This window comes from Egretta garzetta, unplaced genomic scaffold (assembly GCF_000687185.1).
Source record: "Egretta garzetta isolate BGI_Z169 unplaced genomic scaffold, ASM68718v1 scaffold92, whole genome shotgun sequence".
Classification (NCBI taxonomy): Eukaryota; Metazoa; Chordata; class Aves; order Pelecaniformes; family Ardeidae; genus Egretta; species Egretta garzetta.
This window is the reverse complement of record NW_009258790.1, coordinates 204,088-217,618: the sequence shown is the minus strand read 5'-3', so window position 1 is coordinate 217,618 and position 13,531 is coordinate 204,088. Positions and strand designations below refer to the sequence as shown.

The window sequence follows — 13,531 nt, the reverse complement described above, 5'->3', positions numbered from 1 at the left end:
TTGGGAGGGGGGGAAGGATTTGGGGTGCACGAAAGAGGGGTGGGGGGTGTGGAGAGGCCGGTTGGGTCCTCCCCTCCCCCCAATCGCCCTGCAACCGGTGGTGCTTGAGGTGCTCCCGTTGGGTTTGGGGAGTTGGTCGCGGAGGGTGGTGAATATCTTCTTGTATGGAGGGGTGGGTGGGTGGTGCGGATTGCGATTTGTTTTATCAAAATGTGTTTTCTAATCGTTTAGCGAGAGCGTGGGTGTTAGCAAAAAGAACGGAGATTCGTTTTCGTGTTTGCAAAGAGCGAGGCGTGCTCTGCTCTGCCGAGATACGAAGAGGAAGGCACTGCCTGAGGATGAAGATGCAGGTGGGGTTTGTGGGGAGGGAGGGGAGGGTTGGGGTCGGGTGCTTGTGTGGAGGATGTGCTGAGGGCCCAGAGCAGCAACTGCTCTGCCTGCAGGAGGATTCGGGAGGAATTGGGATGGAAACAGAGTGTTGACCCCTTAGGAAAGTGCGAGTTGTCAGCCTGAAGTATTGGGAAAGCAGGGAGGAAGGGAGGGGAAAGCATGAAATGTGCCTGAAAGAGGGATGTAGAGAGCTTTGGTGGGTCAGAGATGGTGCGATGGGACTCAACCGGTGAAGAGGGTGAGGTGAAGGAAAGGGTTCATCATCTCTGCTGCAGAATCAGAAGAACGTGCTTAACAGAAAAGGAGGAGTGCGTACGGAAAGGGAGCGTAAGCTCCTCTGCTCAGTAGGTTTGCCTGGTACGTCCGTAGGCAGTTGCCGACCACTTCGGAACCAGAACTGTTCCGCTGCTTTGATTTTATGGGGACTTGGCTCTGTGGTGCCAGCAAGGTGGCTCGATGATCTTAAAGGTCTTTTCCATCCAAAGTGATTCTATGATTCTAATGTGCTGCAAGTACCTTTCACTGGGGCTAATCAGCCCAGTCTTTGAAGTTTGGTTAAAATTTAGGAATCAACTTCCTTATGGGAAACCAAATGAACCTTTTTTTAGATTGTTTTCTGATATAATGAGTAAGGAACTGTTTGAATCCTGGAGTGGTGTGGTTGTGGTTTTGTGTTTGGGAGAATCCTGAGGAAAGGACTAATGCCTTAATGCCAAATTTTCCTGAATGAAACGACCGCTTATTTTTCAGGGTTGTTGAAAGACAAAGTAAGTTTTCTTTTGTGAGGGGGACAAAGATGAGGCATGATCTCACTCTTTATGAAACCTCTAACTGTTATGACAGCATACTAGTGTGATAAATTTAGGATTACGTGAGCTGTTGTGTAATGCAGAAAGGTTAGCTGACTTGAATGCAGAAGAAAGGGAAACACCCTGGGATTTTCACTGGATGTATGACACGTAGAGTGCTGTGCTGTTAGCCCCCAAGTCCTTCCACCAAAACAGTTCTGCTCAGTGTTTTCAGTTACAGAGCCTAACGTGGTGCCACGCTGTTTATTTTTCCAAAGATGATTCAAATACAACATCACAGAAGAGCAAAGAACTCGGGTTTTGTCTCAGGAGCATTAAAACAGTTTTTTAAGTGTCGGAATTTCAGTGATGAATGTATTTGTCAAGCTCACTCTGAAGATGGCTGTTGAGTTATTCAATGTTATTTTTATTCAGTGGGTTGCTAGGCCTGTCTGTCGTCAGGGTTCATATAGTTAATGCATGGAAAAGTCTTTTTTTTTTTTTTTTCTTTTCTCTTTCTGAGGAAAGAGTTTAAAAAAGTAGAATAGGTACAGCTTGATGAACAAAAATAATTTACTGGTCTGTAGCAGAATGTAGTAGGTAACGTGTGGAAGGGGAGCAGCAGCCGTACAGCAATTTCAGCAGATCTTGTGACCTGGGAATCCTCCTTTCTATTCTGGTTGTGGCTGACTCTGTGCTGTGCTGGTGGAACTGGCAGACCTCCCCTGACTGTCTTTCCAGGGAGCCGCAGGCAGCTTTCTCCCATTTTACAACAGACTTTTAGAGCATGCTGGGGTGGCGTGGAGCCCCGGTGACGGGGAGCACGCTCCTCTCTGCTGGGCAAGGAGGAACCGATGGCGCTTGGCCCAAGGAACTTGGTCTTGAGTATAGAACGAGACCGGTGGTGGATGTTGGCTGAGCTTTACAAGTGTTCCTTAGCTGTAATAGCATGTGTTCTAATTCTTTCGATACTTACACGGTGCATTAAAGGGCGAGAAAGAAGGGTCTTAAGGAAGTTCTGGGGCGGTTCTGTGGTCCCGCAGCCCTCTGTTTCAATGTCTGTAAGCTATTACTTCTCACAATCAAAATATCAAACAGAAGGCAGAGGAACGGGGACTTAAAGGTGGTTGTCCTCAGGTGAATTTTTTAATTTGTGTCCTCAGGTGAAGACACAGTCCCAGTGTTTCAGAACGGCCGGTGTCCTTTCTGCGTAACTGGGTTCCCTTAGGAAGAAAATAAAATTCTAAGGCTCCTGCCAGTAAAGGAGCGAGAGCGCGGTGGTGAATGAGGAGGGGAGGAGGGTTGCAATTCTTTGGTTAAAAACTGAATTAATCCTGTATGGACCATTGTGATAAAGATGCCATGGGAATAATAGTTGGTTTGTTTTCCAAAGACAATGTCCGAGTCAGACTTTCAGACTTGTCATGTAACGGAGAAGTTTTGGGATTGTTTCGCTGTTGGGAAGAAAGAGCTTAGTGATTTGCCCATCCGGGGTTTTTAATTGGTGATTATTAGGAAGAAAAATATTTAGTTCTGCATGATGCTGGAGATGACAAAAAGCTCCCTCATCGGACGCTGGGGGTCCTGGTAGTTTGCTTATCCAGGCTTGCCAAGTTTTACTTCTGTAACCTAGAACCTGCTGAAAATCAATCCCCTGTGAGCGAGTCACCTTACAGGTGCTTGTGCTCCCTTCTGCCTTCCCAGGGAGCTTTTCAAGCCAGAAAGATCTTAAAGTGCAGACTTCTTTATAATGAAAACTGTTCTGATTACAGGTTTGGTGATTTGTTTGGTTTTTTGGGTTTTTTTTTGTGGGAACAATGCAGGGAAATACATGCTGAAGTTTCCTTCTTAATTTTTGCATTCTGTTTCACGGACTAAGTGGTCAGAGTTGTGTTTGTTGTCTGCCTTATTTCTGTCAGTGTTAGCCTCCTGCCGGCGAGAGGATGCCTGTTAATGAGATGACAGGCACAGCCAAAACTTTCAGCATTCAAGAGTTCAGAGTGAAAATACCACTGGAGCTCTAACGTTTGGGAGCTGTAGAGAGGGTCTGTGTGGAACAGGAAGCGCATTTCCCCGGAGCGCCAAGGGCAGACTTCTGTTTTTCTGCCAAATCCAGAAGTTTTAGAAACCCTTTGCTTGACAGCTGTCAGAGGTACCCAGCTGGTACTACAGAAACCAAGTCTCCCTCCTGAGATGGGAAGACTCGTGTTTTGGCTGTTCCCACAACGTATTTTGCAGGAAAACTACAGTGCTTAATGCGTAAACCTAGTTTGATCCAACTCTTAATTATGGTCAGGAAACTTCTGCCAGTGATAGCTGGTCTTTGTTACAGGGGCGTGTTTTTTGTGTGATGGAGTGGGTTATTCAAAAGCTATTTCTGAGGGGTCGGGGGGGGGGATTTTCTTCTTGGAGGTAAATGAGCCAATATAAGCTGTGGTAAACGAGAAAAATAGAGACCATCAAAGCTAGCTGTTAAACTAAACTCAAAGGATTGCGGGAGCAGCGATGAAAATGTCGGTGATGCAAATGGTGCTTGAAACTTCTGTGCCGCCGGTGCAAATTTCAGGAGGAGGAAAATGCCTAAAAAAGCTCTTTTGCCCTTCCTGGGTTCAAGTCAGAGCCAGAACTGTTTTCTGTGCGGTGGAGGGACTGTCCCTTTGTATGGAGAAGTGGAGTGGTGTGTGGAAAATGCAGAAGTCTGCCAAAAGTATTTACGTAGTTGGGGTTTACCTGGAAGGGTTTCAGAAACCCGCTGTGTCTGTAGTACCTGGGACCGAAGTAGTGACCTAAACATAAGCAGTGGTGTAGTGGGCTGCTCAATGAACTACACTTCCTTCTGAGGAGTGTATTTGCCTGTTATGGGGGCTTTAAAAATATGTTGTTGTCCAATTTAACTTGCTCTACCCTGTAAAACTGCTGAATAAAATATGGATGCTAAGCATTTATCGTCGCACAGTCTCTTAAAAGATAGTTGCAGTCAAAGGTGGTATTCTGATAGACAGACAAGACCATCTATGTGAGAGAGAGAACCGAAGCCCATGCAGGCAGAACCTAGGGGCTTAATTAAATAGTTGTGGGTGGTTTTGTTGTTTTTTTAATATTGGTCATTAACGATCAATTCTGATTTCTGTCCTGAAGGAGAGTTTTGAACCAGGAAATGTATCCTTTGTGGGGGAAGGAGCCCCAACTGTAGATAAAAAAAATCAGGAAAGAACTCATGCTCATTTCAGGTACTTATTTGGTGAGGTAAATGAGTAATTGCAGCTGGAGAACTGTTGAGAAGAAAGAGTGAATCTCCAGTGGGTGTGTTGTGGTAATAAACGACTGCTGTAGGTACTTCCCAGTTACATGAACTTTGTGTTTAAAAAAAAAAAAAAACAGTGCTGCATAGAAATCACATTCTTATACTTAAGGGACTAATTGCAAACGTTGTTTTCCTCACTCCTGCAACATGGGCGTTACTCAAACCCAAAGGTGCTTCTGTTTTTCATTTGAAGAGTGGCAGGACCACGTAAGAAGAATTAAGATGGAAGTCAAACCCGACTAGCAGAGTCCATCAAGGGATACAGAAATTATTCTGTGACTGCCTTAATAGAAAGGAGGTGACAGAGGAAAGAACAGAGAGGAAAACTTACTGTCCGGTGTCACTGGAACTGAGGTGTTCAATATCTTTTGCTGTCGGTTCTTACTGAAGACCAAAGTCAGCTGGCGAGCAACTACTGCTAGTGACAGACTAGAAGAAAGAAAGAGCAGGTTTGCAAGCAGTCATCTAAGTGAGATATCTTCATCACTCAAAGTACAGCCTAAAAAAAACCCCAAACCCTTAAAAGCTTTAGTAGGTGTCTTTTGAGAAATGGAAAATAAGGGGTGTTTTGAAAGACTGGAGAAGAGCAAGCAGTTTGTGTAGGTGAAGGAGTGGGAAGAAGAGAATGGAGAGTAGTAGTCATCTTAAAATCCTGCAGCAAGTAGTCAAATGATTTGTAAGCGCCTGAAAGGTTACAAGGAGCACGGAGCAGCCAGTGCTGGTTTGCCAGGGGTATTTCCTCAGCAAAGCAAGTTTAGTTCTTTCTAGGATAAGACGTCAGGTCTAAAAAAAATCGAGAAATGGATTTGATGACTTAAATGTTGCCTGAAACATAGGCTGCGGGTCAATAAGGACAGTGGTAAGGTTTTGTATTCAAGCAAAAATAATCAGCTGCAGGCATTGGAATAATTGATTAGCTATAACCCAGAACTAAAGGGACCTTTTCACCTGCACTGGTGACCAGTGATCTCCTGTGGGGAAAGGAGGAGGGGAGGCAAAAATTTTTTGTGTGTATATAAATGATAAAGTAAATCGCGGGTTATGATGTAATCCTTCTGTTCCACCCAGTGCTGGTAAAACTTCACTGGGACACCCCATGACCTGGTTTTGGTACAACACTGGAAAAGTAACGTGAACCAAGTGGAGAGCTCTGGAAAGCATCACTGGGGAAAGCTGCTTGCCCCAAGAAGACTGAGGGGAGACTCAAGGAATTTACAAGTGTCGCTGCTGAGGCTGTCCTGTCCTCTGTGCCCGCTGAGAACAGCACAGACCTATGGGTTTAAATAGTGGGGAGGGACACAGGGAAAACATTAAAAAAAATATATATAAATCTAAAGGTTAGTGCTAAAGTATGTTGCTTGGGGTGGCTGTAGAGTCTCCAACTAAATTCTTAAGAGCAAGTTGGATAAATGTCTGATGGGAATCATCTGGGTGTAGCTCGTGATGCTCTGAGTGTGGTGCATGAGTTAGAGCCCTCAAAGTCCCGTATTAGCACTGTCTCCTCTCATGTGTGAGCTGTAATTGCTAACGAGGTTTGCTCTCTTGCTGCCTGGGCTGTGGGTCTCTGACCACGGCTGGGTGAGGGCAGAATAATGGGAGCAGGCGAAGGGCAGCCTGACTTGCAGTTGGTGCCTTTCGCTGTGGCCAGGACGAGGCATGAGGCACGTGAACTGGAGGAAAAAGGTGATGTTCCTCGGTGCAAAAGCATGCGTCTGGCCTTGCAGAAAGCTGTCATGGTTGTGCTCAACTGTTTGTCTTGGTTTTTTGCAGTTTGCATGGTTCAGTGGGGTGGGAGGGCTGCTTTTGGGAGGTTTTGACTCGTTATTGCTAGTCCGTAATGTATGTAGTACTTGGAAACTTTTCAGAAATGACACCAAGGATAGATCTGACAAAGTTACCACTTCGTGAATGACATCCAAAAGTACGCTATGTATTTCCTATCACAAACAAGAAGCGTGGGCTAAGATGTTAAATTTGATCTTGCAGAGAGGTTTAGAAAATGGCATTAGTAGAAGCAGTAGCCGTGGTAGGAAGTCAAGCGTATTGCAGCCGTGCTGGGTGAGCTGTTTGCATACTGCTCTCAGAAGTCTTGCTTAAAGAGCTGCAGTGATTGTTACAGAAAGCCAAGCAATGACATTGTGTTTGGCAGGAAGCACAACTGTAGGCACAGCTACTTTATATTACAGTGATGGAGCTTAATTAAGACCTACAAGAAGGGAAATAACACCTGATTAACACTTGGAGTCTGTATTATTGTTGTGGAAATGAATTTTCTCCATACTTCAGAAACTTTAAAATATGGGTTTAAGATGCCTGCTCAGTGCCTTCATACAGACAAGGCATATCCTAAAAAGGATCAAAGATGCTCCTTGTTGGTTACTGTTTGTATCCTGGAGTTTATTTTTCTACAGCTGGAGTCAGGAACTTCCCGAGCAGCCAGGGAATGAAAAGTTGATGGAATTCTGCAGCGTTTGTGCCTGACCACTGAGTTGGGGGATGCTGCAACAGGCCAGCACACTCTTGTTGAAGTGAAAGATGGATTTGCTATGGCTGGATTTAACGGTAAAGCTCTGATACGTAATCACATGTGGGTGTTGCATCAGTCTTTTGATATTTTTAGGAGAAAGTGATTCCCTAGCCATTTGTTGTAAAGCAGCTACATAAACAAAAAGAAGCGGATTATTCCAAAAGTGATCACGTGAGATGCATTGCATAAGGAGAGCTGCTGGGTCGGACCGACGGCCTGTTTAGGACGTGGTTTCTGAGCGTGGACAGTATTTAGTACAGGGGAAGAGTGTACAAATGAGGCAAATACTTTGGATGCTGGCAGCTGGCACCGTGTTTGGGAGAAGTGGCTCGTGGCTTCTTGAGCCAGAGGAATGCCTTGGCTTTGCACTGAGTAGTGCTTCACGGCTCGCTCTTCCAAAGATTTGTCCGCTTGCTTTTTTAACCCACGTGACGTAGACAATGTCCTGGGGTAAAGATTTCCACAGCTTAACTGTGTGTTTATTTTGAGCTGCTGCTTTGTAGTTTCGTTTGATGCTGAATTATTCCTGTACTGAAAGAGGCAGCCCTCCCCTCTTCGGTTTCCTCAGATCACCTTTGCTTTTTGTATCCATTTGCTGATAAAATCTTCAGATCAAAAAGTGTTCTAATGCTTTTTTGTTTTATGGAAGCTGCTCCGTATCTTTGATCATCCTTGTTGAACTCTGTACCTTTTCTAGTTCCTCCTGCGTGTCCTTTTTGAGATGAGGAGGAAGCGGAAGAATGACCAGAACTGTATAGAGCGCTTGGTGTGTGCATAGCACAGGTTTACATTAATGTAAAGATTTCTGTGGGTTCTCCAGACCATTCTTAACAATCCCTAATATACAATTTGCTTTTTTGACTGCATCGAGTTCACGTTTTCAGAGAATTAATGATTAGGAGCCCAGGATCTTTTTCGTGAGTGGCGATAGCCAGTCAAGAATGCATTCCTGTATGTGACGTTATTTTCCCCGTATGCATCACGTACCGTTCGTTGGCATTGAACTTAATCTCTCATTTTGTTGCCTGGTCGCTTGGTGTGGAGTTATTTCTGCCAACTCTTCAGTCGGCCTGATCTTTGCCACCGTGAATAACAGACAACTGAAAGTGTTATTTATGTCAACATTGCACCTTTTTTCCAGGGAGGTTGTGACTATGTCAAACAGCAGAGTTCCCTGTGGAATTGTCCAATTACTTCCCTCCATTAAAAGAATCGGATATTTGTTATGATCCTTTTTTAACCTCTCTTACAATTTCTGTCCATATGAGGGCCCTGCCCCTTTATCACGTGCCAGCTCAGTTTTTCAGAAGTCCCCAGTAAGGAGTTTTCTTGAACGCATTTTAGCAGCCAGGGTAGACTTTCTAAATTGGTTCTCTGCTCCACGTGCTCGTTTATTCCTCTGGACACAAATCTGACAGATTTGTGAAGCTGACTCTTCCTCAACGTGTGGTAACTCTCCTTCCATCAAACAACTCTCTTTGCTGTTTTCTACCGATTTCTTTGACTGTCTGCTGTAGCGATCTGTGGCTTCCCAGGTATTCCCTAGTAAAAGTCGGAATACTTCCCACCTTTCAGCAGCCATGCTGGGACAAAAGGTTATTTGTTACTCCAGCTGTTTGGTGTTGGAGTTCCTCTGGGTCTCCTGCAATAATACCCTCTGGTCCCGCACCCTGGCCAGTGTAACGTCACGTTCTGTAACCCCTTCGCTGACACACCAGGCTGTGACAGAGCCTGATGGCCCTCCTCAGAGGATTTTGGCAGGGAAGCTTCCTCCCCCCTGTAACTTCTCCTCTGTGAAGATTGATTCAAATTTTGTTTAGAAGATTTATTCTGATTTTTTTTTTTTTTTTTTTTTGTTCTGTGTTCTCCTGATCATCTATTGGTCCTGCAGGCTCTCTGGAGGACTTGCTGCTCATGGTATCTGAATTAGCATTTATTATTAGTTATCTCCTGGTATCTGAATTTAGCATTTATTTTTAGTTCTTATGCCTCTTCCCAGCAGTTCCTCGGACTCCTTTTTGACCTGCTCTATAACGTTCTCATACATAGAGTGCAAGAATCTCTCTCCTTATTTTCCTCATTTGGACACACCTTCAACCCTTCACTGAATTTTTTTGATATGTCATAGGCATTCCTTCTGAGCTTCCCGTGTAGTGTCTCTAAGTAGCCTCTGTCACTTCCAAACATTTTGCTCTTCTAATTCCACTTAAGTTTTTCTTAAACACGCTCTTTTATGTAGTCTGCTCCCCCTGCCTTTTCTTTTTTCTCCCCTTTGCTGTTATGCAAAGCAGTGGGTTTTTATTTGGGACTCTGTTATTCCTGGAAAGATTTTCTTGTAAAAGCAGAGCCACTGTCCAAACCTGCTTCTCTGTGCTTTGCTTGTTGACAGTTTTAAATACAGAGTTAGTTCAAGCACTGCTTAGGTCTGATCCCATGGAGATGGTGCCGCACATGAAGGAAATCAGACCTCACGCTGTCGAACCAGATGATAGCTCAAATCTTTGTTCTTTTTTATTTCTGTTGAGCCTTTTAAGGTCTTACGCTACGGCCTGGTTCTGTGTGCCCTGCCATGGCGACATCAACAAGGAGAAGCATACCAAAGCCACAGCACCTGAGCCCAGCTTGGCTGACAAGGTGCTAGCTACAGGACCAACCATACAGCAGAGATAACGTTGGAAGAACCTTTAGCGGACTGAATAATAATGAATTGGTGTCGATCTTATTGATAGAGAAGTTCAGTGAAAAATGCGTTGGCTGGCGAGTTCTGAACTCAATAAATTCCTTGATAAAGTGAAGGAATTGGCACTTTACAGTTCAGTACGGTCTTTGCTGAGAGATGGTGGACGAGGTTTACGAGGCATCTAAAGTCTTTTTTGAAAGACATTCTAACATTTGCATATTGCACGGCGCTTGAGAGTTCGTATCCCTTCCAAAACTCCCGGTAGTTTTTAAGTAGAGCATTATAACTGTGGACTCTGTTTATCTAAGTAAATGTCTATTTTCTGTAGTAAAAAGTTAAAGAATTAAATTAAAAGCCAAACACTGCAGTCTGATTTGTCTCTCTTGCCTTCTTATCTCATTAGAGCAAGGGTTTAGTACTCAAATTGCCTAAATCCTGGAAGACATATAACATTGTTGTTGCACTTTTAAAATTTGGTTGCAGGTGATATGTTGGTGTTGTGGGAAAAAAAATCCACTTTAGCTAGAAATCCTCTGCACAGTTCACTGACAGGTAAAGCGACTGCTTTCTGGAGGGCTTACGGAGTTTACGTGGCTGAGAATTGACATGCGGCTTGGCCTGCTCGTTAGAAAAGGACGTTCTGGTGACACTGTGAAGAAAGTAAGAGTTTGATGCGTATCTTTGTAATATTTACAGTAGCAGCTTTTGGACTGTGATTCTTAGCTTGATATTTCACAGCATTTTTGAATGGAATCAGTATAATTTACTTTCCTTTTACAGACTAGCGAGTCTAGAGGGGACAAGCCTTTTTTCCAAAATCTGCTCAGCAGCTTAGTGCCAAAACTGGAAGCTGAATTTGGGGATTCTCTCTATGGTGTATATCCTGCATCTTTTCTTCTCTAGATTAAACCTTGTCCTAACTAATTTTGCAGGTTCTCCATCGCATTATCTCCATCACTTGCCCTGCGTGAGGTACATACTACTAATATTTCTCAAATTGTAGCAAGTGCTGCTAAAACAGGCTCAACCCATATTGGTAAGGGAGAAGCTGTCTCGTATGATCGTGTTTCTGTGTAGCAAATTGACAGCGGAGACCAGATCATGCCTAACAAGAACTCGGTTGGTCAAGAACTCTGGTCAGGAAGAAGAGATTGAGAAACGTTTTCCTGTGTTTGGTAAACTGTCGATACACTTCATAAGCCAGTAGGCTTCCTTTGGCTGGATGCAAAAAGAAGAGTAGACTTTGAAGTTGTAGGATTCTTCTAAATTTGGATACTTTCTATTTTTGTTACATATCCCAAATTTCTATGTTTTATGGTTTTTCATGTGGAACAGCCTACCATTTAATCTACGCCAATAAATTGCTGTCTAATGCTGCTGGAAGTATTTTAGGAAGCAAGGAAGGACATGTAATAGAAGTTAATTCAATGAATTGCTATTCTGAAGCAGGAGTTTAGCTGAGGTGGTTCTCTTGTGGCATGAAAGTCCAAAAGATGTCCTGAAAATAGGTTTGGAAACTTATTTTCAACGTCAGTCCCTTCTTTGATAGCAGATAACATATCATCTGGGGTGTTAAGATTATTTTGGTGTGTTCTTTTTTGAATCTTTGCGGCAATGTTCCTCTGTCCTTGTTGCTACTCAAGCATTTCAAATGTGGTTAAAATTTGTAAAAGGAGTGCAATACCACTTGTAAAATGGCATCTGTTTCAGATAACATCTGGATTTTTAAACTCTCAAAACATAAATGAATATTGTAGAGGGAGGAAAATGGGCAAAAAGGTGTGAACGAAGTGAGTGGCTACTGTGAACTTGTGTAGAATTTTGTATCAAGATGTAACTCCTTCATCTTTAAACCTCTTAAGTTCCTGGCAAGCATGCTTTTATTTGGTTTTGGTGGTTTTGTTTTTTTTTTTTTTTTAGTTGGCTGAGGGAAATGAGTTGCCAAGCAAGTTCAGAGCACACAGTTAGACTGGTGCGAAGAGCTTTGAGGTGTCTTCAGAGAAGGAGAAATGAGAAGGGAAGGGTACGCAGGCGGTGTTTGATCCTCGCAATGTAATACTGTACTCTTATATTGTACTGTCGAGAACTCGGAGGTTCTGCTCCTGTCAAAACCAGCTTGTTTCTGACCACAACTGACCAGAGGAAGGTGAGAGTTGCGCTGAGGGTGTGTGTGCCTGGCTATCCTGGGCTAGATGCACATCTTGAAATCTGGTTCAAAAACTCAGTTCAGACTTTAAATAGTTTTGGCCATCTAGCTGGAATGGAGGGAATGCAGCCTGTGATTTAATTTATTGAAGAGTTCCTACTTTTTGAATATGAAAAGTACGCTTCTATGAAGAATACTCGACTGAGAACATACAGGCTGTTCTGTAGCCTTGTTTCTGAAAGAGCGGTGTCAGGATTAACCCATTCCAGACACCAGCCTCCGGGAGGTTAGCGCCCTGGTCATGATTTTCCCATAGGAAGTATTCTGTTGCCCATGACCCCTGTGTCCTTTCACAGCACAAAGCCTGTTATTCTTCTCCTGAGAATGCAAGTGGAGAATAGGAACTTGGTGTTAGAGCTGATTGTGTAGTGTTTCTGGGAAGGGAGGTTGGTGTCCTGAGCATGTTTCTTGTTTTCCCACCTCTGAAGTCTTCAGAAGAATGATTCATCCCTGGCCCTCACTGGAGGAGAATTCATGCCTGGCTGAAGAGTGGGGGAATTGGGTTCCCAAGGTCCATTCCTCTCTTCCTTCCCCTTCTCCCTTTTCCTGATGTTGGGATGCCAGAGCTCCTGCAGCAGCTGACACCCGTCGTTTTGCTGAGGGGACCACAGCGATGATAGCTTCAAGCATCTCGAGGATATGAAGCACCTCTGCAGTCCCAACAAAGGGCAGCAAGAAACTCCGTTTTTTCTTTGCTGGTGTGGGAGCGATCTAACATCTGGCTGTTTTCTGCCTCTGCAGGGAAACTCTTTGATTTCACTTGGTTTTGGGGGATGTTTGTGGTGCTGAGTTTCCGGCATTGCCGAAGGACTGAGGACTGAAAAGAGGTCAGCGAAACGTTTGCAGGTTGAGTGGAGACTCTTAAATCAGACAGTGGACTCCGTATTGGTGGTCACTCTTGATTTTCTGCTTTGCGTGTCCTGGGTGTAGCCCAGGAATGCACGGAATACCTGCAGCCATGTGTGTGTGAATGTGTCCCTGTAGGCTGTAGAAGTGCTGCCGTGTGAAGGAGGTGGCGTGGAGGTATGAGAGAGGTATTGCCCTCCATGGACCCTCTGCTCTGTGGCTCAAGATCTTAACTGGAGCCCAAATCAAAATTTTTCTCGTTTGACAGTAGAATTTTGAAGTAGTCTGGCTAATTGCGTGTCTAGCAGCATCAGTCCTTGCTGTCTCCACTTGTTTTGTGGTAACTTGGACGGCAGAAGGTTGCTCCGCTGATTCTGCTGTCTCTAGGGAGCCTGCCTTGGATTGATGGATACGCGGCAAAATGACTGCAGCAGCGGGAGGGTGAATTATTGCTAATGGTCCGTACGCCCGCCTTGCCCTCGGGTGCCGAGAGAACAGCAGTCAAATTGATCTGCTCTCCTGGCAACAGCAAAGAGTGACTGAGTGACCTTAATAAATCCCAATTTTTAATAAACTCTTTCTCCTTTCCCCTTCATTCCTCCCCTTTCCTTCCCCAAATACACAACCTTGGCAGGAAAGCTTCTGAAATTCTGTGTCTGCTACGTGTGTGATGTGGTGTGCTGCTCCCCTTGTAAAGGACAGGTACCTCAGAGAGACGGGTCATGACTTTGAAATGTTAGGTCCCAGTGGGGATGCCGCGGCTGGTGGTCGGGGTTTGGGGGGGGACAGA

At 44.4% G+C, this 13,531-nt stretch overlaps 1 protein-coding gene across 1 annotated transcript in view; it reads left to right on the top strand.

Annotated features, from left to right (window-relative positions):
- Nucleotides 1-229: 229 nt before the first annotated feature.
- The window catches only part of LOC104135883 (SREBF chaperone), a 70,269-nt gene continuing 56,967 nt past the window's right edge, over nucleotides 230-13,531 (top strand). Inside the window, exon 1 of the mRNA XM_009649575.2 lies at nucleotides 230-350. The gene's annotated coding sequence lies outside the window, so the exon portion shown is untranslated. The remainder of the gene's footprint in view (nucleotides 351-13,531) is intronic.